This window comes from Aulonocara sp. 'chitande type north' Nkhata Bay, linkage group LG10 (assembly GCF_057382095.1).
Source record: "Aulonocara sp. 'chitande type north' Nkhata Bay isolate Kocher_YH1m ecotype deep benthic linkage group LG10, A_spYH_male_GT1.1, whole genome shotgun sequence".
NCBI lineage: Eukaryota > Metazoa > Chordata > Actinopteri > Cichliformes > Cichlidae > Aulonocara > Aulonocara sp. 'chitande type north' Nkhata Bay.
In genome coordinates, this window is record NC_141353.1 from 20,038,515 (window position 1) to 20,065,528 (window position 27,014).

A 27,014-nucleotide genomic window follows, 5' to 3' on the forward strand; every position below is an offset into this window, starting at 1 on the left:
CACACTTTGGGGCCCTTCGTACCACCCAAAGCTCACAAAGCTCAAATCATCTCAAACTGTTTTCTTGAACATGCCAAAGAGTCATGTTCAAGAAACCAGATTTCACCAGATGACAGTCCAATAAGCATCTCTGGCAAGTGCGCAGGACATGCACACCTGACAAATCTGCAGCAACTGCAAATGATGTGTCCAAAATCTGCGAAGATTGTTTACAGCACCTTGTTTAATGAAGAAGAATGAAGTTAGGCCTAAAGGCAAAATTGTGGCAGTTATAAAGGTTATTTATTTATCAAGACAGCCTGCTACATGTAAAAGAAGCCATATAAGCCCTTCTTTCATACTGTTCTTTGCCCCTTGTGATTTTCGTTGTTTTTTCCTATCAGCCTACCTTCTGACATGTCTGCCCAATGTGATGTTTGTGTAAAGTTGGTCAGAAGGTTCCTTTGTAAGTGCGCATGCGCCATTAGCGTGCTGCCTGCTGTAACCCTAATTTCCCTCGGGATTAATAAAGTATTTCTGATTCTGATTCTGATTCTGAAAATGTAATTTACCATCAATTATTTGGGGCAGTTGACTATATTTCAAATGGGGCCTATACCAAGGCCTATCACAATACGTAAAGGTCAGTGGAGTCAAGTGTCACACCTTTTATCTTGATTTAATGTGTAACCATATAAAACTCTGATGTATTGCACATTTTGGCGTAATTGGAAAGTCTGAATTTTATTCCCATTTTGTTACAGCAGGGCCCCCGCCAGCCCATGGTCTTTGGACCCAAAATGAAGAAGTGGATTGATCATTGTGACCCTTACAAAGCATTGAGTCAGTGAGTATAATATTATGTGAGTTATATGAGATAAACTGAAGGGAATTCATGTGTTTTGATTTAATGTGAGGATTGGCTTCAAAATTAAGACACTACATGAGGCCACATAATGAACATTACCAAGACTGTGTGTTTTGCTGCAGGCCTTGTAGACCCTGTGCAGAGAAGCACGGGCTTTCATCTAAAAGTCACTAATTCTATTATTTAAAAGAATTTAAATGAAAATTCTCTTTTAAGAAAGAACACTACCTGCTATATTCTGCCTTTTTTTCTGTTCCAGAGCAAAAATCCACAAAAATAATAAATAAGATATAAGCTCAAAAACCAAAATGTCATAGTCAGATGTGTAAGAAAGACCCCTGTGATGGAAGCATCTGAATGCACCTTTAAAATGACTAGAAAAAACAAAAAGTTCTTGAACAATTATAAGTTGAGCCATCTGTGTGATAAATATTTGTGTTTTTCTCTGAAGCCTCTCAGGATCAATTAGTCAGTTTGGTCATAACAAGTTTAGCAGACAACAGTGTTGTCCTCCAAGGAACAGCCTATTAGGAGTAGAAAAACAGATCAGGCCTCTTGTGGGGGGAAAATGAGAAGATACAGTGGCACTGTGGTGGGATTCCTCTGGGATCAGCCTGAAGAGTAGTTCACAGACCTCTTTGTAAGGATGGAAAGTAAGATCATGCTAATTCTGTAAACCTGTAATCTTTTAGGGCCTTTTCACTTATTATTCAGGCAACTCAGGCCTAGGGACTGTATTATACCAAGTGATTTGGTGAACAAACTCACTGAAAGAGTCAATCACAGATCAATAATTAGGCCCAAAATTCATCAGACAAATACACACAGTTTTGTCTCTACGTCACCACAGTTGATTAAATAAATCAATATGTGACTGGTAGGGGTGCAACAATACATGTATCTGTATTGAACCGTTCAATACAGTGCTTTGGGTTCGGTACGCATATGTATTGAACAATATAAAATTTTTAATTTATTTGATCAACTTTTCTTCTGATGATGCCGTCTGTGTTGAGGGATCAGTGGATCTGCGTTTGATTACTCCGCCTAGGCTGCATTGTCGAGCGCAGATCCACTGAGCGCCGCCCATATGCATTCACTCAAGTTAGCATGGCAACTGCCTCAACGCTACCCAAAATTGAACCTCATCCACCGTCATTCAGATCTGGCATTTGGAACCGTTTTGGTTTTCATGTTAAGTAAGACTCTACTTCAGCACGTCGTGGACAAAAGTACAACAGTATGTCGAATGTGCCACGCAATGCTCAATTACATTGGTCGGAACACAACGAATATGACTGCACATTTACGCTGACATCACGCTAATGCAAAGACAAGTGGAAGCAGACAAAAACAACAATAAACACGCATGCTACAAACTTTACCCAAGTTATTTAGACAGCCGTTAGCACATGATTCTAAGAGGGCAAGAGATAGCCAGGGCAATTGTTACTTTTATTGCTGTCGACAAAATAGCTTTTATTTTGGAAAGAGCAGTTTCTCTGTAATAAACTCTTTTCCACAGATGAGTGATTTCTCCATCAGATAATTTTTATTTTTTATTTTGTTGTTTCAGCAACATTTAATTTAGAAACTATACTTTTGAGTTAAAAGAAATAATTTATAATTTGAATAACTTAAAAAAGGCATGAACATTTTTTTTGTATCAAAAAAATATCGAACCGTGACACCAAAGTATCGTAACAAACCAAACCGTGAATTTTGTACATCGTTGCACTCCTAGTGACTGGAGCTCATTCATTCAGGTTAAATCTAAGCAGGAGTACATAAAAATGCCTCCAATACCTGAAAAGTTAATGTAACACTTCATACAACCTCTTAAATGAAAACTTAAACTCTCCATTTGAATCATATCTTGACTGTTTTAATATCTATTATGGTGATGCGTAGAGGCAAAACTCCAAACACTGTCCAACATATTGTGAAACTAAGTGTAAGTTACAACCACAGTGCTGTTTCAGTTTTCTTGGAAATCATTTTGATTACAACACAACGCTACAGAATGTAGATCAGTTTCCTGTAGGCCTAAAGCAGTCTGTTATTTCTCTCTGAGGGATTATCTGAACATCTCTAATATACCCAGGGAACTAATTTCTTTTGTTTGGCAACAATAGCTTATTAATATGTCCCTTTGGATAATATTCAGTGTAATAGTTTGAATTTAGAGCCCCTGGAGATTTAATAGTCTCTGGAGTATTTTCTTTTTCTTTTTGGCATTGCTGTATAAGAACTGTACTGTATGTGAATGTTTTTTCTACCCTGGTGCTTTTCTTTCTTTCTTTGGTAATTGATCTAATCAGTCGCAATAGTCAGAATGAAAAAATAAACAAAAAACAAAGTTAACAAAGTTGTAACCTGTGTTTTCTGTGTTTTCATCTAATCAAATTTTAGTGTTAGATGACATTACTTAAACCAGCAAACCATTAGTTTTATGTTTTGTATTCTGGCACAAAATGGAAGTTCTGGTGCCTCAGATGAATCAGGAAATCCACACTGACTAGCCTCAAGTAACATAAGTTTGGGAGTATTTTACCCTTTTAAAATAAAAAAAACTAAAAAAAATTATTTATATTTGCCTCTAAAAGTCCCTCTGACTGAGATACCCTCAGCCCCTGAACTACCCACCCAAACTACTTTAACTAGCCTTAGCACTCAGGACATGGAAGTGGTATGATATGTTCAGGATAAGAGATCAGCAATCATGAAATCACTGCCTAATAACCATTTAGGAAAATTGAGTCACAGTTCCTGAAATATCCCTCAGATCTCTGAGAAAGGATCAGGATTAGTTCCTTTGTCTTTCCCTGTTTTTCATTGGTAATAAATAAAGATTCTTAGACTTTATTCTTGACTTGACTGCAAACAGCTTCACAATTTCCAGATTATATACATCAGTATATAATCCTAAAATATGAAAAATGCTAAATATTGCCCATCAGTTTCCTGTAAAGCAAGGCGTGGGGATGCACAGTGTCAACGCAATATGCGGTTAGCTCGTTAACGTGTTGACGACGTGCAGCCCCACGCACAGGGCGATCCGTGGTAACTCGCTAACAGAGATTTGCCGCATTAATGCGGTTAAGGTGTTAACGTCATTTTAACGAGATTAACGCTGACAGCTCTAATTTTGTCATGTTGCTCTTAGAGAAAGCCAACAATTCTCTAAATGTAGATTTCTAGTTTAATCTGTTGACCATACGGCAAATTAGCAGACAGATTAAGGTTAAATGCTATTGCGGCAGTAGGTAGAAAAGACTAAAACTGTTGTTTAAACATCAATTTAATGAAATACTAATAATAATCTGTCAGATTCGCCAATGTCTCAATAAGAGAATTGTGATAAATCTGTCAACTCACACAGCATTTTTGCCAGCTCTCCTTACTGGCTTGAAGTAAGCTAAACTTTATTAATATAGTAGGTTTTTTCAATCTTACTGACTAAAGGGCTTAAAGAGCTCATGCATTTTAATAATGCTTTTAATACTAAACTCCCGTGCAGTGCAAACAGGTAAACACACACACATACACGCATCACAGCTTTTAATCAGCATTGTATGCATTTAACATAAACATATACTATGGGGAAAATGTATGAACTTTTTTTGTAAAATAAGCCACTTTCCTGCCAGTAAACTTACTATCCAATCACCATAATTCCGATTGGTTAAGTGCTCCTAACACTACACTTTCATGTAATTGTATTGAGGAAACTGTGTGTTCACCACCTCCGTTTGTCCTTCTGAGTATAAAATATCATTATCAACACTTTTCAAGTCAGAAGTTAATTTAGTTTACGTAACCTGTGAATTTGCCTCATCTGTCTGTGTGGAATATGACATCCTCTGGCTGTAAATCCAATGTCATGAAAAATGTTTACCACCCTGTGTATATTAGCACTGTGTTTTCCTGTGCTCATTGTCGCGTCATACCCTCAGATCCTACCTGTGTGTTCCTGTTTGGTTTCATGGTTTGGTTTCTGTTTTTGTTTCATGCCAGCAATAAAAGCTGTGGTTTTCAGTTACATTTTGTCTCGGAGTCCTGCATTTGGTTCCACATTTCCACCTGCCCGCACACAGAGCCCTGACAGTGTGTATACATAGACCAGTCATTTGTGCGTTGAATCATATATCGTTTGATCTTTGCTTCATGTATATATTAGTAAAAAGTGCAAAAGAAAAGTCCATATAGGAAGCAGATGTGTTGGTGCAAAAGATTACAGTGCATCCAGAAAGTATTTGTACGGCTCACTTGGTCCACATTTTATCATGTTATAATCTTGTTGCAAACCATCCATTCATCTTTCATGGATATCACCACTTCCAGCACATCTGCGGGGACAGTCTTTCCCAAGGTAGCCGAGAGATGTAATCTCTCCAGCAAGTCCTCGGTCTGCCCTGGGGCCTTCTCGCAGTAGGAGATTCCCAGAAGACATTATCAAGGTTTTCTCTCTCTCTCTCTCTCTCTCTCTCTCTCTCTCTCTCTCTCTCTCTCTCTCTCTCTCAGGAAGACCACAGCCACCCTTCAAAGCAGATTAATTTCTGCCATTTGTAGCCATGACCTCATTCTTTTGGTCATTATCTAGAGCTTGTGACCGTAGGCAAGGGTAAGAATGCAGACTGACTGGTAAATCAACAACTTCTGCTTACTTCTCGTGAGGCCTGGTATCAAGATGAGTTCAGGCCTGAGTTAACATATTTAACTATTCCATCCTCGCTCCTTTGTGAGAACCATCTCACACCAGCCCAGAGAGCAGATGTTGCTGGATTGCAACCGTAGTTTGCAGATGTGTTCTCCCTCTGCCCGGTTACACCACACTCATAGAGTTCTATTTGGATCGCCCTTTCATTCTGTAGACTGATTCCTTGAGCAAAGGGCTGACAGTTGTTTCGACCCAGCAAGGGGATCGAACAACCTGTGGTTTACATCAGCCGAAAACTGTCATCCAGGTCATGGTAGTCTAAAGAGCTTGGAGAGAAAAGCGTCTGGACTTCTTTAAGGTGTCACAGATAAATACAACAAAATAAAATGATACAACCAAGACAAAATTTGTGGTACTTTGTAAATATAATAATAAACGTGAAATTCACTGTGTAATTGTGTAACTTTATTAGCAGCATCCTCCTGAACTGCGCCAACAACATTGAGAGAAACGTCCACCTCTCTGCCCCTTAATGCTATCTGGTTGCTATGGTAAGGTGTAAATATTCCTTTCAAAATAAGACACACAACTACAACACGGGGAAAGAACCAGGAAAACTGGGTTAACGATAAAAAACCCGAAAACCATAAATTTCACACCCGAGCTTCAACTTTCGTGGCCCGGGGGTTGGGGACTGCTCCTTTAAATGGCACATATTGTAATACCCAGAAATTCAAAATTTGATGTGTAGAGTGGTACTGAAGGATATTGGAATACTTTATCATTTCGAATCCTAAATCCTTATCAGTATTTTTCTGCAATTCTAAACTGCGCTCTAGTTTGTAACAACTTCTTTAATGACTCTTTGATCTCCTGTGTCTGAAGAACATAGATAATCGGGTTTAACATGGGAGGCAATACAGTGCTAATAGAAAGGCTTATGATTCTAGCATTTGGATGTATTATACTCCCAAAGATATACACAAATGTAAATGTAACTCCGAAATGACAACACAGGCACGGCTTCTTCAAGACGGGCGCTTGGCTGCATTTATTGAACGCCGTGAAAACTACAAACATAAAACACAAAGACTTTAAGCGCTTCAGTCTATCAAAATTAACACTTGTGCTTTAACAACGAAAATTACCTCGTGGCCGCCTGCCACTTCGGAGGTCCTAGAAGAATAGCTTTACAGTCTTGTGCATTCTAAATTAAAACATAAAATAATTAGAACACCATACATTACAAATTTTCACAATATCACAATACAGTTATGGCAATGACAAATACCTTGTACCGCTGGTAGACTAACCAGGCCTTTGCAGAGAGCTCGCTGAACTCCTTAGCGTGATTATTAAACGTGGGCTCACAGCCTATACTATCACGCCCAAACCTCGCGATAATAGCGGTGTAACAAAACTTGTTCTTTGTGACAAGATAAACACACCCTTACAATATTGGCCACAGAAACGTACAAGCAAGAACATTTTAACTGCTGGAACCATCTATTAAACTTCTTTATACACAAGCCATTTCTGTGACACTTACACTCCCACCAAAATCACTCTGTCAGGGTTCCTGGGTCGTTGACCCAGTGATTTCAGTTTGTTCATGTTCAGTTTGGTTCGCCACATTAATGTTCTCACTTCCTGTTTTTTCCCGTGTCAGCTTGTCTCCCGTGTCATTAGTCAAATTATGTTCAGCCCTGTACTCACCTGTTTCCAATCATTGTCATCATTCACCTGTGTATTTAAGTTCCTCGGTTTCACCAGTTCTCTGTCGTGTCATTGATGTTGATGTTCATGTCGTCCCTCCGTCTGTATGTTCAGTTAGTCAGCCAGCCATTCTTCCAGTCTTTCAGCCAGCCAGTCACTCCATCTGTCCTGCTTTGTTCACTCACCCTCCAATAAATCCTCTTCATTTCTGCACCGTGAGTCCAGCGTTTGGGTCCTCCTTCTTTCGTCCACGACCTCATCCTGACAGAATGACACGACCCGTGCCACGAAGACACGATGTGGACCCAGCGGACTCGGACCTCTTCGAGCGGCAGGACGCAGCGCTCTCCATTTGGGCGGAAAAACTCAAGGAGAGACAGCGGCTCTTCGCGGAGCGAGAGCACGTCTTCGAGGGCACTCGCTTGGCTCTGGGCGGGCCTCGGAGACGCCGCGTTCCCCCACCTGCTGCCTCACCTGCACCGGAGCATTTGCCGCGGAGAGTGGACGTTTCACGCCGCGTTGCGGCCGCTCCCTCTCTCGCCGCTCCGCTCCTCGCTCACACACCTGCCGCCTCATTCGCCGGACCTCCACCATCGCCACGGCACAACGGCTACGCCTCCCACCTCGGCTCAACGGAGGCTACCGCGCCAGAGGCTCAGCTGTTTATCCTGGCCGCTTCCTCTTCCCGGAGAAAGCGGCGCACACGCCGCCATAAAATGGACTATTTACAGCAATTCCCCGTGGTGAGTTCCAGCGACTGTTTTCCACCCTCATTTGACTCTCCACTTCAAACCAATAGTAAACCCATCTCTGATTCATGGGACGTTTCCCTCCTAGAGGATGAAGTGGACTGGGAGGATTTTTTCTGCTCTGCTCCCCCAAAGACTGTTCAGTCAAAAACTGTAAATAGTGGTGGCAGAAGGACCAGAATAAATCCCAATAGACCTGTCAGTATCACTCACCCAGTCATCATTTCCACTCCTATCAGTCAGCTGACACCCACACCTGTGCCTGCTCCCAGGATGAGGGCAGCTGTGACCACGTATACCTCCACACTCACTTCTGTTCCTCGGGTGGGGGTGACTGGTGTCCAGCCACCCCCCGTGCCTGTCCCAGCACCTAGGCTGAGGGCGGCCAGAACCCAGCCTGACCCCCCTAGAGGCGAGGCAGAGCTAACCGGTTCAGCTGCTACTTCACCACTTCATCCACCTCCTAACCCAGCCTTTCACGCCCTCGCAGTATCCCTAGTTAGATTAGCTGAACTGTCCCCTGCCCAGGCACCAGCCTTACGAGCCCAAGCCGTAATTTTATCTCCGTCACTAGCTCACTCTTTAGCTCAGCCATTAGCCTCACCGGCCTCTGTTTATCCGTCAGTCTCCTTAGTCCAATCAGTTCCCTCACCTGCTGTCCAGTCTCCTGCTGCCCTCCAGTCAGTTCAGCCACCTGTAGCTCAGTCTCCACCTGTCCTCCAGTCACCTGTAGCTCAGTCTCCACCTGTCCTCCAGTCACCTGTAGCCCAGTCTCCACCTGTCCTCCAGTCACCTGTAGTCCAGTCTCCACCTGTCCTCCACTCTTCTGTAGTCCAGTCTGCCGCCCAGTGCCCTGTAGTCCAGTCGCCTCCTGTTTCCCAGTCACCTGTCCACCATCCCGTCCAGTTCCCGGACCTGCAGCCACAGCACCCAGAGCCAGCTGTGAGCCTTCCTGCTTCTCAGCCAGGGGTTTCCGCACCCGCTGGCCCGGCCGCTCCTCAGCCAGGGGTTTCCGCACCCGCTGGCCCGGCCGCTCCTCAGCCAGGGGTTTCCGCACCCGCTGGCCCGGCCGCTCCTCAGCCAGGGGCCTCCGCACCTACTGGCCCTGCCTGTCTCCGGCCAGAGGCCTCCGCGCCTGCATCGCCTGGTCAGGCCTCTGCATCAGCTGCACCCACGCCCGGCCCGGCCTCTGCATCAGCTGCACCCACGCCCGGCCCGGCCTCTGCCTCAGCTGCACCCACGCCCGGCCCGGCCTCTGCCTCAGCTGCACCCACGCCCGGCCCGGCCTCTGCCTCAGCTGCACCCACGCCCGGCCCGGCCTCAGCCTCAGAGCCGTCGTCTGCTGCAGCCTCAGAGCCGTCGTCTGCTGCAGCCTCAGAGCCGTCGTCTGCTGCAGCCTCAGAGCCTTCAGCCTCGCCTGGCCCAGCCTCGTTTGGGTCTGGAGCTAAACGGCCATTTTCTAGACCGCTGGCTAGGCCACTGGCCGGGCGCCATCGCCGTCGTGGGCGGCCCACAGACCCTCTTCGCCTGAGTGGCCGCCGTCGCCTTCCGCACGGCCGGCCCCCGGACCGCCTTCGCCTGAGTGGCCGCCGTCGCCTTCCGCACGGCCGGCCCCCGGACCGCCTTCGCCTGAGTGGCCGCCGTCGCCTTCCGCACGGCCGGCCCCCCGAACTGTGTCCACGTCGCCGCCGTTGCCTTCCACGCGGTCGGCCCCCGGACCAGTGCTGTCGCCGTTGCCGTCCGCACGGTCGGCCCCCTGAACTGTCTCGTCTCGGCCACGGGCCGCGTGGACGCCCACCTGAACTGTCTCGTCTCGGCCACGGGCCACGGGGGCGCCCACCTGAACTGTCTTGGTGTGGACTCCGTCCCTCCGTCCTGGGCCCCCTCCGCCCACCCTGTTCTGGTTTCTTTTCTTTCTCTTTTTGCCGTCGGGTGCCGGCCTTTGGAGGGGGGGGTACTGTCAGGGTTCCTGGGTCGTTGACCCAGTGATTTCAGTTTGTTCATGTTCAGTTTGGTTCGCCACATTAATGTTCTCACTTCCTGTTTTTTCCCGTGTCAGCTTGTCTCCCGTGTCATTAGTCAGATTATGTTCAGCCCTGTACTCACCTGTTTCCAATCATTGTCATCATTCACCTGTGTATTTAAGTTCCTCGGTTTCACCAGTTCTCTGTCGTGTCATTGATGTTGATGTTCATGTCGTCCCTCCGTCTGTATGTTCAGTTAGTCAGCCAGCCATTCTTCCAGTCTTTCAGCCAGCCAGTCACTCCATCTGTCCTGCTTTGTTCACTCACCCTCCAATAAATCCTCTTCATTTCTGCACCGTGAGTCCAGCGTTTGGGTCCTCCTTCTTTCGTCCACGACCTCATCCTGACACACTCATTGTTTGCAATGTGATTTTCTAATGAGTGTCAACCTTAGAGTCTGGTTCACCTTGCATGTCAGTCTCCAGTAAAGTCACTACCTTGTGAACAGGTCTTTCCAGATATATCAGCCTTGTCCGTGGTTTCCCCCTGTCAAAAGTAGTTTCACTGGTCTTGAGCTTCACCTTTCGAACCTTGCCATCTGAGCTCTCTATAGCCTCTACTATTAGAGCAAGTTTCCATTTACATCTTGGAGCATTATCATCCTGCAGTATCACAATGTCATTTACTCGCAGGTTTCGTGAGACGTTCTGCCACTTCTGTCGCCGCTGGAGATTTAACAGATACTCTCGCCTCCACCTTTGCCAAAACTCATTTGCCAGAAATTGCACTCTTTTCCATCTTTTGTTCAAGTACAAATCCTCTCTGCAAAACTCTCCTGGAGGTGGAAGAATAACCGAAGATTTCATTGTTAATATGTGATTGGGAGTTAGTGGCTCTGGTCCCAAGGGATCATTGAGATACTCAACACTTAAAGGTCTGCTGTTAATGATGGCCTTTGTCTCGTAAAGCAGTGTTCTTAGACTAGCTGTATCGAGTCTGTTTGAGAACTTGTCCAGCATCGCTGTCAGTACACTTCGTACTGTTCGAATTTGACGTTCCCAGACGCCCCCCATGTGGCTAGCTGCCGGAACGTTCACCACAAATTCACAACCCATAGCTCTTTGTGGTTCTTGATCCATATCCTTCATTAGCTCCAAAAGTTCTCTTTTGGCACCCATGAAGTTTGTCCCTTGGTCGCATCTTAATTGCCGGACAGGACCTCTTATGGCTATCAGAACTCGAAGAGCGTTCATGAAGGCATCTGTCCATAAGTCATCTAGTGTTTCGATGTGCACCGCTCGTGAACATAAACACGTGAACAATAGTCCATACCTTTTGACTTCCTTTCTTCCTTCCTTTACCATGAATGGCCCGAAACAGTCGACGCCACAATACGTGAAAGGAGGTGCTGTTTCTGTTCTCACTTCTGGCAAATCTGACATCTGTTGGACATTTGTAGCCTTTCTGTATCTTCTACACTTAACACAATGGTAAATGTGTGAAGAAACAACACTCCCACATCCTAAAATCCATATGCCATTTGCCCGCAGTTCATTTATTGTCATCCCTCTTCCCTGGTGATGTACACGATCATGGTAGTGTTTGACGAGTAGGGCTGACACATGGGACTCCTTGGGGAGAATTGCAGGGTGTTTTACATCATAGTGTAAAGCTGATTGAGATAATCTTCCTCCTACCCTGAGAACATCCGATTTGTCCAAAAAGGCATGTAACTGCTTTAGTCTGCTGCGCTTGTGCAGAGAATTTTCTCCTTGAGATTTGATCTTCTGTATTTCCTCAGTAAAGACGTCTCTTTGCACTAGCTTGATGATGAATAATTCTGTGTCTTTTCTTTCTTCAAGATCTGTCACTTTGTTTGTTCTTCGTTGAACACCCTTGTACTCTTTGATGAATCGCCTGAGCCTGGCAATGGCCTTGATAGCTCTCGACCAACTGGAGAACTTCTTTAAACGCTCTAGCACTGGGTTTGCTTCCTTCGAATATACAGTGTGCGTATAGCCTTTACGGACTTCAGGATCCATTTCTTCAACCTCTCCCACCATTTCCTCTTTGACTGGAAGATCTTGTTTCCAAAGAAAATCGGGACCTTTCAACCAGTTTGAATCTTTCAGCTGAGTAGCATTTAAACCTCTTGAGGCCTGATCAGCTGGATTCTCCTCTGAGCTGACATGCTGCCATTTCCCAGGACTTGTGCTTTGTCTTATTCGTTGAATTCGATTGGCGACAAATGTGTGAAATCTTTTAGCATCATTATTTATGTATGCTAATACGACTTGTGAATCTGTCCAATAATATTCCTGTAGATTTTGGATGTCTAGTTCTCGTTTGATCACATCTGCGATGCGAACTGAAGTCACGGCCGATGACAGTTCGAGCCTTGGGATGGTTGTTTGCTTAATGGGCGTTACTCTTGCCTTGCCCATGACGAGCGCACAACTGACCTGTCCTTCTCTACCCTTTGCTCTGAGATATGAACATGCGCCATAACCACTGAGGCTCGCATCCGAGAAACTGTGCAGTTCGTACTGCACAATGTCCACATCTTGCGAGTAGCTTCGTGGGATCTTCAGAGCTGCCAACTTGGGCAGGTCTCTCAACCATGCTTCCCATTGTGGTAGAATGTGATCTGGGAGATCCTCGTCCCAATTAACTTTGTCCTTGCACAACGTTTGGAGTATTTGCTTTCCAATTAATATGAATGGGGCAACGAACCCAAGGGGGTCAAAGACTGAAGCAACAATCGAGAGCACCCCTCTCCTTGTCAATGGGTTGTCTTTAACTTGGACTCTGAATTGGAATTCATCTGCCTCTATGCACCATTGCACTCCAAGTGCACGTTCAATGTGGAGTTCTCCAAGAGCCATGTCCTGGTCTTTGGCTTTAGCTCGTTCCTCTTGGGGAATAGCTGCAAGCACTTCTTTATCGTTTGACACAAACTTATGCAGATGTAGTTTGCCTATTTTACAAAGTGCCCTTGACTCGTTTACCAACTGTATGGCTTCGACTGTTGATGTCACACTAGCGAGTCCGTCATCAACGTAAAAACCTCTTTGGATGAACTCAATAGTCTCTTCACTGAATCTGTTTCTACCTTGAGAAGCAATATGTTTGAGTCCGAAATTGCAGCATCCGGGAGATGAAGCTGCTCCGAAAAGATGCACTCTCATCCTGTACACTGAAGGCTCAGAGTCTAAATCGCCTTTGTCCCACCAAAGAAATCTTAAATAGTCTTGATGCTCCTTGATGACGTGGAATTGGTGGAACATCCTCTCCACGTCACACATGATGGCGATGGGGCCCTTTCTGAATCGACATAACACTCCAATCAGTGCGTTGGTAAGATCTGGTCCAGTCAGAAGGTGATCGTTAAGAGATGTCCCCTGGAAACGGGCCGAACAATCAAAAACCACACGTATCTTCTCAGGTTTGTGGGGGTGGTATACCCCATGGTGTGGTATATACCATGCTGCCTCCTTATCCAGTTCTTGCTCTGGGACCTTCTCTGCGTCCCCACGGGCTATGATGTCGTCCATGAACTTGACGTAATCCTCATAGTATTTCTTATCTCTTCTGAGCCGACGTTCCAACGAAGACAGTCTATGCTCAGCGCATTGTTTGTTGTTTGGAAGATTTGGGTCGTCGGTTTTGAATGGCAATGGGAGTTCATAGTGACCGTTTTCCCTTTGCCTTATGCCTTTAGTCACCTTTGACATGAACAAAATGTCTTCCTGAGAGACTGGATTGTCATCTGTTGCATGCTCAGAGAAATCAGATCCCAAAGCCTTTATTACATCAGCTGGACCCACTTCCTTCACTTGAGTTCTGCATACAAAATGCACTTCTTGCCTGAGTTCAACTGCTTGTTGTACTGCAGGAGTAACTTCTCGAACAATGATTCTGTGGCTTATGCCAATATCATCATTGTGATTTTGAACTTGAGACGTACAACCAACTATGCTCCAGCCGAGATCAGTTAGCTGTGCGTAAGGCTGATTCTCCTCACCTGCAATGACTTCCCGTGGAAGAAGGGCTTGCTGACAGTTATAGCCGAGAAGCAGACCAACTTCACATTCAAGCATTGGAGGTAACCTATCTGCCAGCCTTTCGAGGTGAGGCCAATTCAAAGCAGTTTCAGACGTCGGGATGTGTGATCTGTTCACAGGGATGAATTCTCTTGTATAGACCGGCGGCAATGTAATTCTCTTTTCCTGCTTGTAGCCTCTAACTTGAAGATTTACCAGTTTCTCACATGGTATGACTGTTGACTTGGCGGACATGGTCGATAGTCTTAGATGAGCCTTACTCTTATCTGTGTCGAGATCCTGGGCTACTTCATCCAAGATAAAGGATGTATCGCTCTGAGAATCGAGGAGGGCATATACTAGAACTTCTCTGTCTGGGTGACTTTTTGATGAAACCCAGACAGGTAGAATGGAGGATGTCAGTGTGCTCGAAGCTACTTGAGTTACTCTATTAGAGATTGCAGTTGCTGGTTCATCTCCTTCGTCCTTGTCTTGAGAGTTATCATTCGGTGCAGGCATTATCCTTTTACGCTCCACAAACTTGTCATCATGCAGACACGTGGGATGCTTCTTCTGGCATTTCTCACACGTATTCCTTTTATCACACTTCTTAGAATGATGTCCCCCCTTTAAACATCCAAAACACAGCCTTTCTGCTTGTGCAAACTTGATACGATCCTGGACTGATTTTTCCATGAATTTGAAGCATTTATCCAGAATGTGACCATTTCTTTTGCAGTAAAGGCAGGTCATGGGATTTATGTGACTTGAGTTGGTTATGTGACTTGAAGTTGTCGTTAATGTTTTAGCTTGAACGACTTGGCTGCGTGAGTGTTTGGGTTTACTGATTTCCAAACCCTTGAGTGCTTGCATTGAAGCTATGGGGTCACATGCTAGGTCTGCTTCAGTGGATACAAAGTCCGTAAACATGTGAAATGATGGATATTCTCCATTAAGGGTTTTTCTTATTTTCATCGCTGCGCGATTCCATCTTGTTGTCAACCAGTCAGGAAGTTTCAGCAAGAGCTTCTGAATTTCCATACAGTCATTGAGAACCTCTAATGTCTTTATGTGTGACATCGCAGCTTCACAACTTCTGAGGAAGTCAGCAAACTCTCTCAACTCACTTCCATCCTTGGAGCTTATTTTAGGCCAACTGTGAAGTTTGTCTCTGAAGCATTTTCCTATAGTGAACAGATCTCCAAAGCGCCTTTCCAGCACTTCCCAAGCTGCATCATACGCTTCATCTGTGCCCACTAGGAGAAATCCTTCAACCACTCTCTTTGCGGGTCCACCAAGGTACTTCCTGAGATAATAGAGTCTTTCGTTCTTTGGAATGTTTTTCCTTTCAATCAAGGTCTCAAATGACAACTGCCAGTCCTTAAACTTTAAAGGGTCACCAGTAAATAGTGCAGGTTCCGGAGTTGGAAGACGATTAGCACTTATTGCATCTGCTAGTATGCCGACTAGATCCAAGTTTGGCTGTGGATGAGTTGCTGAAGCGGCAGCTTGTGTTGCTTTAGGGATAAATGGCGGACTTGATGCGTTTACTGCTTGGCCTGTGGTGCCCTTAGAATAGAATTCAACTTTATTGTCATTGCACATGCACAGGTACAGGGCAACGAAATGCAGTTAGGTTGCACACCAGGGTTTTGTTGGGCTTGGTTTATGACTGTGGGAGTATGTGGAACAAATACAGGGCTTGTGGCATTATGGGCTTGGGTTGTATTTGGAGCTTGAGAGGGAACTTGTGGTGGAGCAGGGATTGCTGAGGTTTCGCTCTCAGTTTTGATACTGCGCACTAAACTACACCTTTCAGAAATACTTTCAGCTTCTGCATAAACCTTTACTTTAGCTCTTGCAGCATTAAAATTTTTAACCTCTTCCAAGCGTTCAATCTTTCTGCGCTGCTCCTCCATTGTTTGTTGCCTTTCCAAGTTTTCAAGTTCCAACCTTTTTAGTTCAGCTGCTTCCCTTTCTTGATCCTCCATTACTGCTAATATTTCCTGACACGCAGCTGCCTCAGCCTCTGCTTCTATTCTTTTAATTGTTTGTGAGTATGACTGGCTTGAACCACTTTTAGACCTTCGTGATTTTGACCTTGATTTAGTACTTTCAGATCCTAAGCATGATCCCACATCTGGCCATGGCTCTTCATCACCATCTGCAAGGTCTCCTTGTAAGTGTTTTTCAGCTCTTCTGACAATGAACGAGGAAAGTGATGTACATGCATCCACTTTGCGTCTTTCATCTGCATCAGGAGTTTGTATTTGCCGTATTTGTTCATAAATGGTTTGGACATCCTTGCAGGCAACATTTACATTGTTGATGAGCTCATTCACTTCACTCTCAGAAACCTCATTTCTTAATATTACTTTGCTCAATCTTGCTTCATATCTCCATTTTTCAAAAACAACAGCATATCTGTGTTGGAGGCCTTTGAGTTTCTTCTCTTGAAGCTCTTTACCCTTTTCTGTTAGTGTTCTTACTCTTTCACTTTTACGAACAGTCTGTAGTTCTGTAATTTGTTCATCATCATTTTCTTCCACTTCGGTAAGTGGTACAGCATGGTGCTCTTCGAGATCTTTGTCAACCATCTCGGGAGTCTAGTTAAATGTCATTGAGCGCACTGTGTTCAGATTTCAAATACTGTATACTTTAAGTGCACCTTTTCTTAAAGGACCTTGTAAACTTCACTCAAACTTTGACCTTAAGCAAGCACACAGAACTATTCATCAAACTACTAAGCATCACCTTGAAGTACAGTAGAAATAAATAAACTTTGACAAATGTGTTATAGATACTTATTGTGGCTCTTTAAACTTGACTTAAACCACTATTATTCTACCTTTAACACTGTCCTTTATTAATTTCCACCTTACTCCAGTTGTACAACGTTGTTGCCGCTGTGCTTGGCTGCTTGAGAACGGTGAGCTTATGCAATGGCGCCCTCTTGTGTCGCTCCACTTCACCGTCGCTCTCTGCAGCTGCCGTCTTCGTAATTAGCTTCTCACCGGCACTGGCTAGGGCGAGTTTTCACTGTAACTCCGAAATGACAACACAGGCACGGCTTCTTCAAGATGGGCGCTTGGCTGCATTTATTGAACGCCGTGAAAACTACAAACATAAAACACAAAGACTTTAAGCGCTTCAGTCTATCAAAATTAACACTTGTGCTTTAACAACGAAAATTACCTCGTGGCCGCCTGCCACTTCGGAGGTCCTAGAAGAATAGCTTTACAGTCTTGTGCATTCTAAATTAAAACATAAAATAATTAGAACACCATACATTACAAATTTTCACAATATCACAATACAGTTATGGCAATGACAAATACCTTGTACCGCTGGTAGACTAACCAGGCCTTTGCAGAGAGCTCGCTGAACTCCTTAGCGTGATTATTAAACGTGGGCTCACAGCCTATACTATCACGCCCAAACCTCGCGATAATAGCGGTGTAACAAAACTTGTTCTTTGTGACAAGATAAACACACCCTTACAATATTGGCCACAGAAACGTACAAGCAAGAACATTTTAACTGCTGGAACCATCTATTAAACTTCTTTATACATAAGCCATTTCTGTGACACTTACAGTAAATGGAAGGAAATAAATTGCCACTAATGAAAGGTGACCTGTGCAGGTTTTGACAGCTTTCACTCTTTCCCTAAATGTAGAAATTTTTGACAAAGAATAGCCAATAAAGCAGTAACTTCCTACGATAAATGCCAGTGGAAACCGAAGAATTATAACTGGTGCCAAACCAGCAATTGCACGATTGGGGGTAATATCATTGCAGCCAAGACGATACATAGGACCATGATCACAGAAATAGCTCTGAATAACAACAGACTTACAAAAAGAAAGTCTTGTGAGAAGGCCAGCTACAATGAGTACAAGAGTTATGGCAAGAAGCCAGAAAAAAAGCGATCAAAGATAAAATGAGCTTGTGGCTCACTCTCATTTGATAGTGCAGCGGGTACATGATAGCCATGACTCTGTCAAAGGACAATACAACCAGATTAAAAGTTTGCATCGCATAAAAAGTAGAGCAGAAAACCATGAAAGTCAAGCAGTCATTGTAGGAAATATAATAATGGTTTAACAGAAAAATGTCAAGAACCTTTGGCATCAAAGAAGAGCTACTTAACAGGTCTGTAAATGCAAGGTTAAAAACAGCAATATATTTTGGACTTCTCAACATGTGATCCAATGTTATTACAATCATCACTAATGTGTTTCCCACCACTGCAAGAATGTAAATAAAACACAGAAAGACAAAATAATATCTAATATTAGGTATGCCAATAAAACCACTTATAATAAAATATGCAGGTCGCACAAAGGTGATGTTGTTCTCAGCAGCTGAGTTAGTCAATGCCATGTAAAGAGCTTCTGTTAATCTTCTATAATTCTGTGTGTTTTATCGTTTGTTTAGGGAGCCTCTATTTTGTGAAGGCTATCTACAAATAGAAGCAGAGCAACATTGTGCTCTGATACTTATAGCAGTGCTCTTTTCCCTTGTGTCAGCTGTAAGCAGGCCTGGGTTCACAAATGTTTCTATCGGCCCATTTGAAAAAAATTAAATAAGTCTGCCTCTTCTCTTCTCGATAGCTACATGCCAGTCTCATAATTCATATTTACTGCTACTTGCTAAGGTTTTAGAAAAGGTTGTGGCCAAGCAGCAGCAATAAAGGAATCTTGATCATTTTCAGTCTGGCTTTGCAGACCTCATTTTACAAAAACAACCATTTGCAGAGTCCAGCGACATCTTCTTTTCAAAGTCATGTAGGTAAAAGCTGAACAACATAAGGGCCAGAGTTACTTTCCTGAGGGATTGTAACATTCTGTACTTCACTGAGACAGGGCTGACCCCCATCTGTGCCAGACCATGCCATAAATCTGTTGGACTGATTCTCAGTGTTCTGTACGGACAGAATGGGAGAGTTGAACAAAACCAAAGGTGGAGGGGTGGTTCTCATGGTAAACAGAAATTAGTGCAATGCCAGGAGCATTTCTACTGTCTCCAGTGACTGCTCGCCTCATTTGGAATACTTGACAATTAAGTATCACCCCTTTTACCTGTGTCGTGAGTTCACCTTGGCCACCGCCTATCCCACCCCACGGTGGACACAAGTATGGCTTTGTCTAAACTACATGATATGCTGAGTGCGTTTCAAAACCAAGATCCAGGTACAGCCCTCATTGTGGCAAGAGACTTTAATAAAGCAAACCTCAGAGAAGTTATGCCGAACTTTTACCAACACATTACGTGTCCGATGAGGGGAGAAAGAATTTTGGGCCATTGCTATACGCCATACAAGTAGGGCAACAAAACTGTTTCACATCCAAATCTGACCACAACCCCATTTCCTCATTCCTTAGTATAAACAAAACATACATATTGATGAGTAGTCACGAGGGAGGTGAAATGCTGGTCTGCCCAATCAGAAGCTACGCTACAGAAAGCATTTAAACACGTAGACCAGGACATGTTATCAATGACATTAGCGAGTTTACGGAAGTAGCAGTTAGCTTCATTAGCATTGTAGCAGGGGAGATCATCCTTACTGTAAGAGTCAAGATACTCCCAAACCAGAAACCGTGGTGGACGGATTGATTCGCACTGCAGTGAACACCAGGACAGCCACATACAATGCTGGTCTCGCCACTGGCAATATGAGCGCCTAAAAAGTGGCTTTGTATAGTGGTGAGGGATGCCAAACACAGGTATCGGGAGTGCGTGGAGTTTCACTTCCACCATGGTGACACACAGAGCATGCGGCATAGACTGCGCAACATCGCAGATTACAAAGTCAGGGACACCACGACAATTAATGTCGATTCTGCATTTACCAATGAGCTGAAAGAGTCCTATGCCCGTTTCAAGGTTAGCCAGGTGGCTAGTGCTAACTACAGCCCGACAACAGAGGACGGTGACGTCAGCACCGAGGAACAGGTAATCAGCATAGTGGAGCACGACGTCTGAGCGGCATTGAGGAGAGTGAACACCACAACAGTGGCGGGAACAGACGGCATCACTGGCCATCTGCTGCATTGCTGTGCTGACCAGCTTGTAGGTGTATTCACTTCTATCTTCAATGACTCCCTGGTAAAGTCTGTGGTCCCCACATGCTTGAAAATATCCTCCATTGCTCCGTGCCCAAGAACAACAAGCCAGACTCTAGGACTTAAGAGGCATCTATGTGCATGTGTGTTGGACTTCCTCATTGGCAGATCTCAGGTGGTGAAGGTGGGTAGGTGTGTCTCTGAAAACATCACTACCAACACGGGAGCACTACAGGGGTGCATACCCTCACCACTGGTGTATTCCCTCTATACTTCTGACTGCATGGCCACTCATGGCTCCAATACCATTGTTAAGTTTGCTCCATCAACAATCCTATTTGGATGAGGTGAAGAACCTGGCATCGTAGTGTCGGGACAACCACCTCCAGCTGAACATCTGACCAAGACCAAGGAGCTGGTGGAGGACTTTAGAATGGGTCAGCAGTGAGTCTATCATCAATGGAGCTCCAGTGGAGAGGGTACTGCCCTGAAGTATCTAGGTGTTCACATTGCCTCAGACCTGACATGGTCTGCTTGCATTGAGGTCCAGTCCAAAAAGGCTAGGCAGCACCTGTACCATCTCCGATGGGGATGGGGTCTCTCAAATGATCCTTAGGACTTCCTATTCAGGTGCTGTGGAGCGCATCCTCACACAGAACATACTGGTATGGGAATAGCTGTGTTCATGACCAAAAACTCTTCAGAGAGTGGTCCGTGCGGCAGACCACTGCTGCAGGTCTGTTCTCCCTTTCCTACTGGACAGTTACCACAGGAAATGTTGGTCCAGAGCAGTTCGGATATTAAAGGACTCGTCCCATTCCAGTAACAAACTGTTTCCACTTCTGCAATCAGGCAGAACGTTCCACACTATCAGGACAAAAACGGAGAGATTCAAGAAGCGCTTCTATCCTCAGGCCATCTGAGTCCTAAATCGGAACATGCCCCCACTCCCCTCATAGCATCACCATAAGGGTCTGGAACACAACCTTATTATCATATTCTTTTTTTTTTTTTTTTTTTTGCCTGTCCCATTTGGTTCTTTAGCCATCAGAATTGTTGTCTGAAGACCAACAAGGATACCCAATGGATTTACTTTGCCAAATGGATCATCGTGGCATTGCCGTATTGGTCCATTTGGTCGATCTTTGTTTTTATTATTTATTATATTTTATTTTCAGATGTTACAGACGGGACAGACATGAGTGAGGGATAGGAAAGGGAGAAAGAAAGAGGAAGGAAAGGAAAAACAGAAGGGGAGAGGGACAGTGAGAAAGGGGGGGAGAAAAAAAAAATCTCCTGGATCACCTGTTGAGAGAAGAATAGAAAACAAGCAAAAAAACAAAAAAAACAAAGCAACATACTAAACACAACACCATCGCATTAATCTAGGTAAGTGTAAACAGCAGTAAATACTAAATATTCAATGTTGTTTGTGCAGCACGCAGGACAGATGTGCTTCGAAGTAGCAGCCAAGAAAGGTGTAATTTAAGTCTACGAGCAGTGAACACCCGTGTGCATACCTGTGTGGATCAGCGCGCTTGTATTCCAAAGGTTTCTCCATGTAACGATCTGCTAGGGAGTGTGGGGGGGGGGGGGGCCACAGCCCCGTCCTCCAGGGTATGAAGCAGGTATTATTATCATATTCTTGTCATATTTCATAATTCTCACTGTCACATTTCATATTATATCTGATTTATTATTACATCACACACTGCTACACTGATCATACTGCTTCACTGCTTATATTACTCTGGTTATTCTGTTCACATTACTCTGGTCACTCTGTTTACATTACACTATATTACTCTGGTCACTCATTCAATTACTCTGTTAAATTACACCACTTACATTACTTTGGTCATTTTGTTTATTCTACTTGCATTGCTCTGTTAATAGATTGCTGTGGTAATATGGCACAAAGCACTTTAACATTCCATTTGCACAATGTACATTTCTAGTTTTTTAATTAAAAAATTCTGGGTGTTTTAAAAATTTAAATTTACTTATTGTTTATAATGTTTGCACAGTCAAGGAGCAGTTCAGGACACATTTCACTGTGGGTTGTACTTGTATGACAATGCATGTGACAAATGAAGAATCTTGGAATATTGGTAATGCTTCACATTATATCTGTTTTACATTACACATGACATCTCGCTGCAGGAAGGAGCGCTTTCGCAGATCATCCCAACAGCAGTTAGACTCTATAACTCCTCAATCACAATGTCATAAGTCACTGGACATTGTGGAGATCCACAGTCACCATTTCATGCATAATGCACCTACTATGTGTATGGGCGTGTGTGTGTGTATATATATGTGTATATGTGTATATATATATATATATATATATATATATATATATATATATATGTGTGTATGTATTTTGTATTACTTTTCCCTGGAACATTCTCTCACAGTCTGCTCTCTAAAACCTAAAAGAGGAATTATGGATTTGATCCACTGGTCCCTAAATGCAATTGACACCCCTTTCTCAACGAGAAGTTTGGGCTTGGGTGAGCCTGAGTGCTGAAGATATCTACCTATTCTGAACCATGGTAACAGGGTTCTGGCTGATCGGAGCTGGCTTGGCCCTGACTTATGGAAGAATTAAGAAAGCGGAACCGGCTGTTCAACCCCCCACAAGGGTGCCCGCTGGGATTGAAACGATGAAACTCAGAATAAGATCTCTGAGTGCAGACTGGATTACATCTTGGAGGGCGCGCTCGGAATAACATCTCTGAGCGCAAATTGGATTACATCTTGGGGAAGCTCACTGTGGTCATGAGTTTTCAGAATCGGCTCTTTGAGCACAATAATGACAACATCACAGAGCGCAAGTTTGATAACAAATTTGAATTTGAATTTGGGAAGCTCACGGCTCTCCAACGGGAGATTGAGAGACCAGTGTTGGACTGTTAGAACTGCTTTGAAATTCATATGAGCTGTTCGCACTAAAGTAAAAAAGCACCATCACTTCATGCGGATACCCTTTCGGCACCAGCTGCGGTTGCAAGGCTGGAACTGAAACCCCCCCCCACTGATAACGACTGTGTTTAGACTGTTCCTGTCACGGCCGAGGCTGCCTGAAAAGAGAAAGGACTCAAATGCTGGACGCCGAACAGCACGTAACTAGTTTTAGAGACAACGTTTATTTTCTTAGTAAGTGTTCATAAACAGGAAACTGGAATGTGCGTTTAACAAGTGCAAAATGCCACAACTAAACCAAAGGGGTTTTAAGCAGCCTGGGCTAAGTAAGTAATCTGGTGTTGGTCAGTAGAAACAGCAGTTCCAGGGATTGGGCTGGAGGGAGAGTCAAACTGGGTCCGGGGTTAGGGTCAGAGCCACTGTAATTAGAGTACAGATGTTCAGGTATGGTTCAGGAGGAATATGGGCAAGCAGTTCGTTCTGAATTTTCCTTCGCACTGCGTACTTGCCGCGGGTGGTCTGTAGTGGCGTGGAGGGGTGAGTGATCCGAAATTCCTGGCGTTGAGGCAGGGAGGCAGGCAGGTGAGTCGGGTGAACAGCTCGTGGGACTGTCAGGTGGTCCAGCGTCCGGATTGGAGCTCTTCGGCGGAGATTTGTGTCTGGCAACTTGGTGCGTGGCTGTGAGAGAAACACACAATGAGTCAAGGTAGTTTGCAAAGTGTGTGCGACATCACAGTGGTGGCCTGCACTAACTAGGGTTAGCTGAGAATCTGGCGAAGATAGGTTGAGTGCACTGGCCTTATGAGTCCCTGGCTTAATTACCCACAGGTGTGAGCAATCAGCAGAACACTGAGGCCCCTCCCAGGGGTGGAGATGCCGATTCGGAGGGAGACACCCTGGCACATACCCGGACCATGACAGTTCCTTTCTGTTCCATGTAAGGCCACCTGGGTTGGCTGGAAGACTATTTACTTAGCCTAGCAGGGCGAAGGACTCTGTCTCAGCTGAACTCTGGACACGCACACACATACATATACACTGATATGCACACACTCATCCCCCCTCCCTTTCCAAACGCCTTCGATGCTTGTTCTCTCCTGGGAACAGGGCGGGTCTAAGCCTGCGCTGGAATGATAGCGCTGGGCAGGATGGCTGCTGTGTTTGCTTCGGATTACTCCTCACCCCCCACCCTACCCTGTGGCTTGTCACGTGTTCCATAATGTTGTGCTGGGGACATTTATGTGCTTTTTTGTGCAGAGGAGTTTTTTTTGTTTCCTGTTCTCATGCTGTCCTCCCAGGAGCCCAGCATGAGTAGAGGTCTCTTTTTTTCTTCTTGTACTTTCCCATTGTTTCTGGTGTGCGACATGGTCTTATCGGCTGGAGTTAAAAAGCAGAGTGGCTTTGGGGACAAAGGTGGCTCTCCTCCTCTCAGTCCTGCAGGAAATGCAGGACTGAAATGCGGGGTGAAGAATGTGAGAGAGGTCGTTTATGATTTTGTCTGCCTGTCTTGTGCAAGAGTTCTGACAGGCAGGCCAATGATTTTAGAGCACACTGATGCTGCAGTCTGTTCCTGTTCTGAAGGCTGAGGCAGTGGAACCAGCAGGTGATGGAGAAGGTCATGATACTTTCCAGGAAGGCATAGTAAAAAGTCAACATGATGGGTGTGCTGACTTCAAAGGAGTTGAGTTTCCTAAGGAGGTATAGCCGTTGGTGGCACCTCTTGAGAATCTCCTCTGTGTTAGCAGAGAATTTAAGGAGGTTGTCAAAGATGGTTCCCAGGTATTTGTACTCCTCAACTACCTCCACTGACTTCCCGTGGTGGCGGTGAGTGAAGCAAATTCAAGTTTGTAGAGTGGTGTGACAGCTTCAAACTCCTGAAGAGCAGGCCTGTGGCGTTGTGAGGGGCCTGACAGCAGTGACAGGAGAACTGTGTTGTCAGCATATTTCACCGGGTGACATTTGGGCTGTGTGGATCTGCAGTCAACGGTGTAGAGGACGTAGAGCAGAGGGGAGAGCACACAGCCCTGGGGGGAGCCAGTGGACGTTGTTGACGGGAAAGAGAGTTGTTGACCCGAACTTTCTGAGTCCTGTTTGTCAAAAAGGCCAATATCCACAGGGTTAGCAGATCATCCAGATGAAATCGGGAGGAAAGTTTAGTGGCCAGGATATGAGGCTCCAGACTGTTGAACGCTGATGAGAAATCAGCAAACAGAAATCTGGCGGAGGAGTCAAGGAGTTCCAGATGTTTGTGGATGGAGTTCAAGATGAAGATTTTTGCATCATCAACACCTCTGTGTGCACAGTAAGCAAACTGGAGTGGGTCCATCAGGGGGTCAGTTGCTCTTATGATGCGCTGTTTTATGATCTTCTCCATGGCCTTCATCACCTGTGAGGTGAGGGCCACAGGATGAAGATCCATCAGAGACTTTGGGTTGTTTCTTTTGGGGATGGGGATGACTGTGGAGTGTTTCCACAGCTGGTGGACGATGTGACTGTCAATTGATTGTTGAAATAGAGTCTGGAATAGGGCTGCCACGATTAGTCGACTAGTCACGATTATGTCGACTATCAAAATCGTCGACGACTGATTTAATAGTCGCCGCGTCATTTGAAGCTTTGTAAGATCCCAAAAGACACACGAATAAGTAGTAGGATTTAAGTGTGTAATAACGGACTGAAACAGAAGATGGCAGCACTGCATGTACAAGGATACCAGCTGCCGATAAACCCCGAAGAAGAAGACAAAGCTGTGTCCCAGAATTCATAGCGCAGCCCTGCTCAGTTTCCAACAATAGCAGCAGCTAGTTTTAATATTACTCTTTCATCATTCTTTCTGGGTCACAAAATAAACGTTTAACATATTTTCAGGCGAGAATGTAGATGTGTAAACCTCAAATATCTGCTCAGTTTATCAAGACACCACATATTTCTAAAAGCCCCCCGACGTTTTCGGAGATGTCTGTTACCCACTAGCTTGATAGCTAGCCCGGGTTCAAGGCTCACTAGAGCCGGTGGGAGCATCCGACTCCCGGCAAATCGTTTTCCAACCCCCCGCCGTCTTTCGCTACTCAGGTTAAACATGATATATAAGTCGCTTAGATAACTTTAAAATGTTATTGTTTGGCTTTTCTCAGTACTTTATTTGTTTCTGAGTAAATCGGTTTGGCTGAGATTAAAGTTATAGTTTTTACACAGCTGAATAAACCTCAAGCAGACAACTGATTATCAGAAATGTGAGATGCTCGAGAATATACTCCGGTGTCCTGTTATATTTTAGATAGCAAGTTTATTAAACTTCACCGAAACAATCTGCAAATTTCTATTAAAATTTAATAAACTATCATCTTGTCTTTATTTTTAGTTAGAACATACCTTAAACACTTCAAGCTGTAAGATAATGATTGTTATATAAGAGCAGATGCATGCTGGTGCAATAAGCTGTACGCTGTACATCCAGTGGATGCATGATCTGATTAGTCGACTAATCGCAAAAATAATCATTGACTAGTCGACTATCAAAATAATCATTTGTGGCAGCCCTAGTCTGGAACACACTTCCTAGTTGCCCTGCACAGTGCCTCAGAACTCGACTGCTGATGTTGTCAAGGTCCTCTTCCTGGTCCTCCTGAGGGCTCTCACCACGTCCTCAGTCTTGAAGGTGAATGTAGAGCTGCCAGGTTTGAGTGAGGATCTGGACCCCTCAAGCTGGGTGATATTGAATGGTATACACTGGGTGATATGTATGTATACACTTTTCTCAGACAGGCATGAACATTTTCACACTTTTCTCTCCTGTTTAAACACTCTCAAAGTTTAAACCTTCATAGAAAGATAAGTCCAGTATTATAAAATACTGCACGGTGGCACGGTGGTTAGCACTGTTGCCGCACAGCAAGAAGGTCCTGAGTTCAATTCCACCATCAGGCCAGGGTCTTTCTGTGTGGAGTTTGCATGTTCTCCACGTGTTTGCGTGGGTTCCCTCCGGGTACTCTGGCTTCCTCCCACCGTCCAAAGACATGCAGCTTGTGGGGATAGG

At 44.6% G+C, this 27,014-nt stretch overlaps 1 pseudogene; it reads right to left on the reverse strand.

The window, feature by feature from the left end:
- Window positions 1-6,311: 6,311 nt before the first annotated feature.
- LOC147320741 (olfactory receptor 1500-like) lies at window positions 6,312-18,209 on the reverse strand (annotated as a pseudogene).
- Between the last annotated feature and the right edge of the window lie 8,805 nt (window positions 18,210-27,014).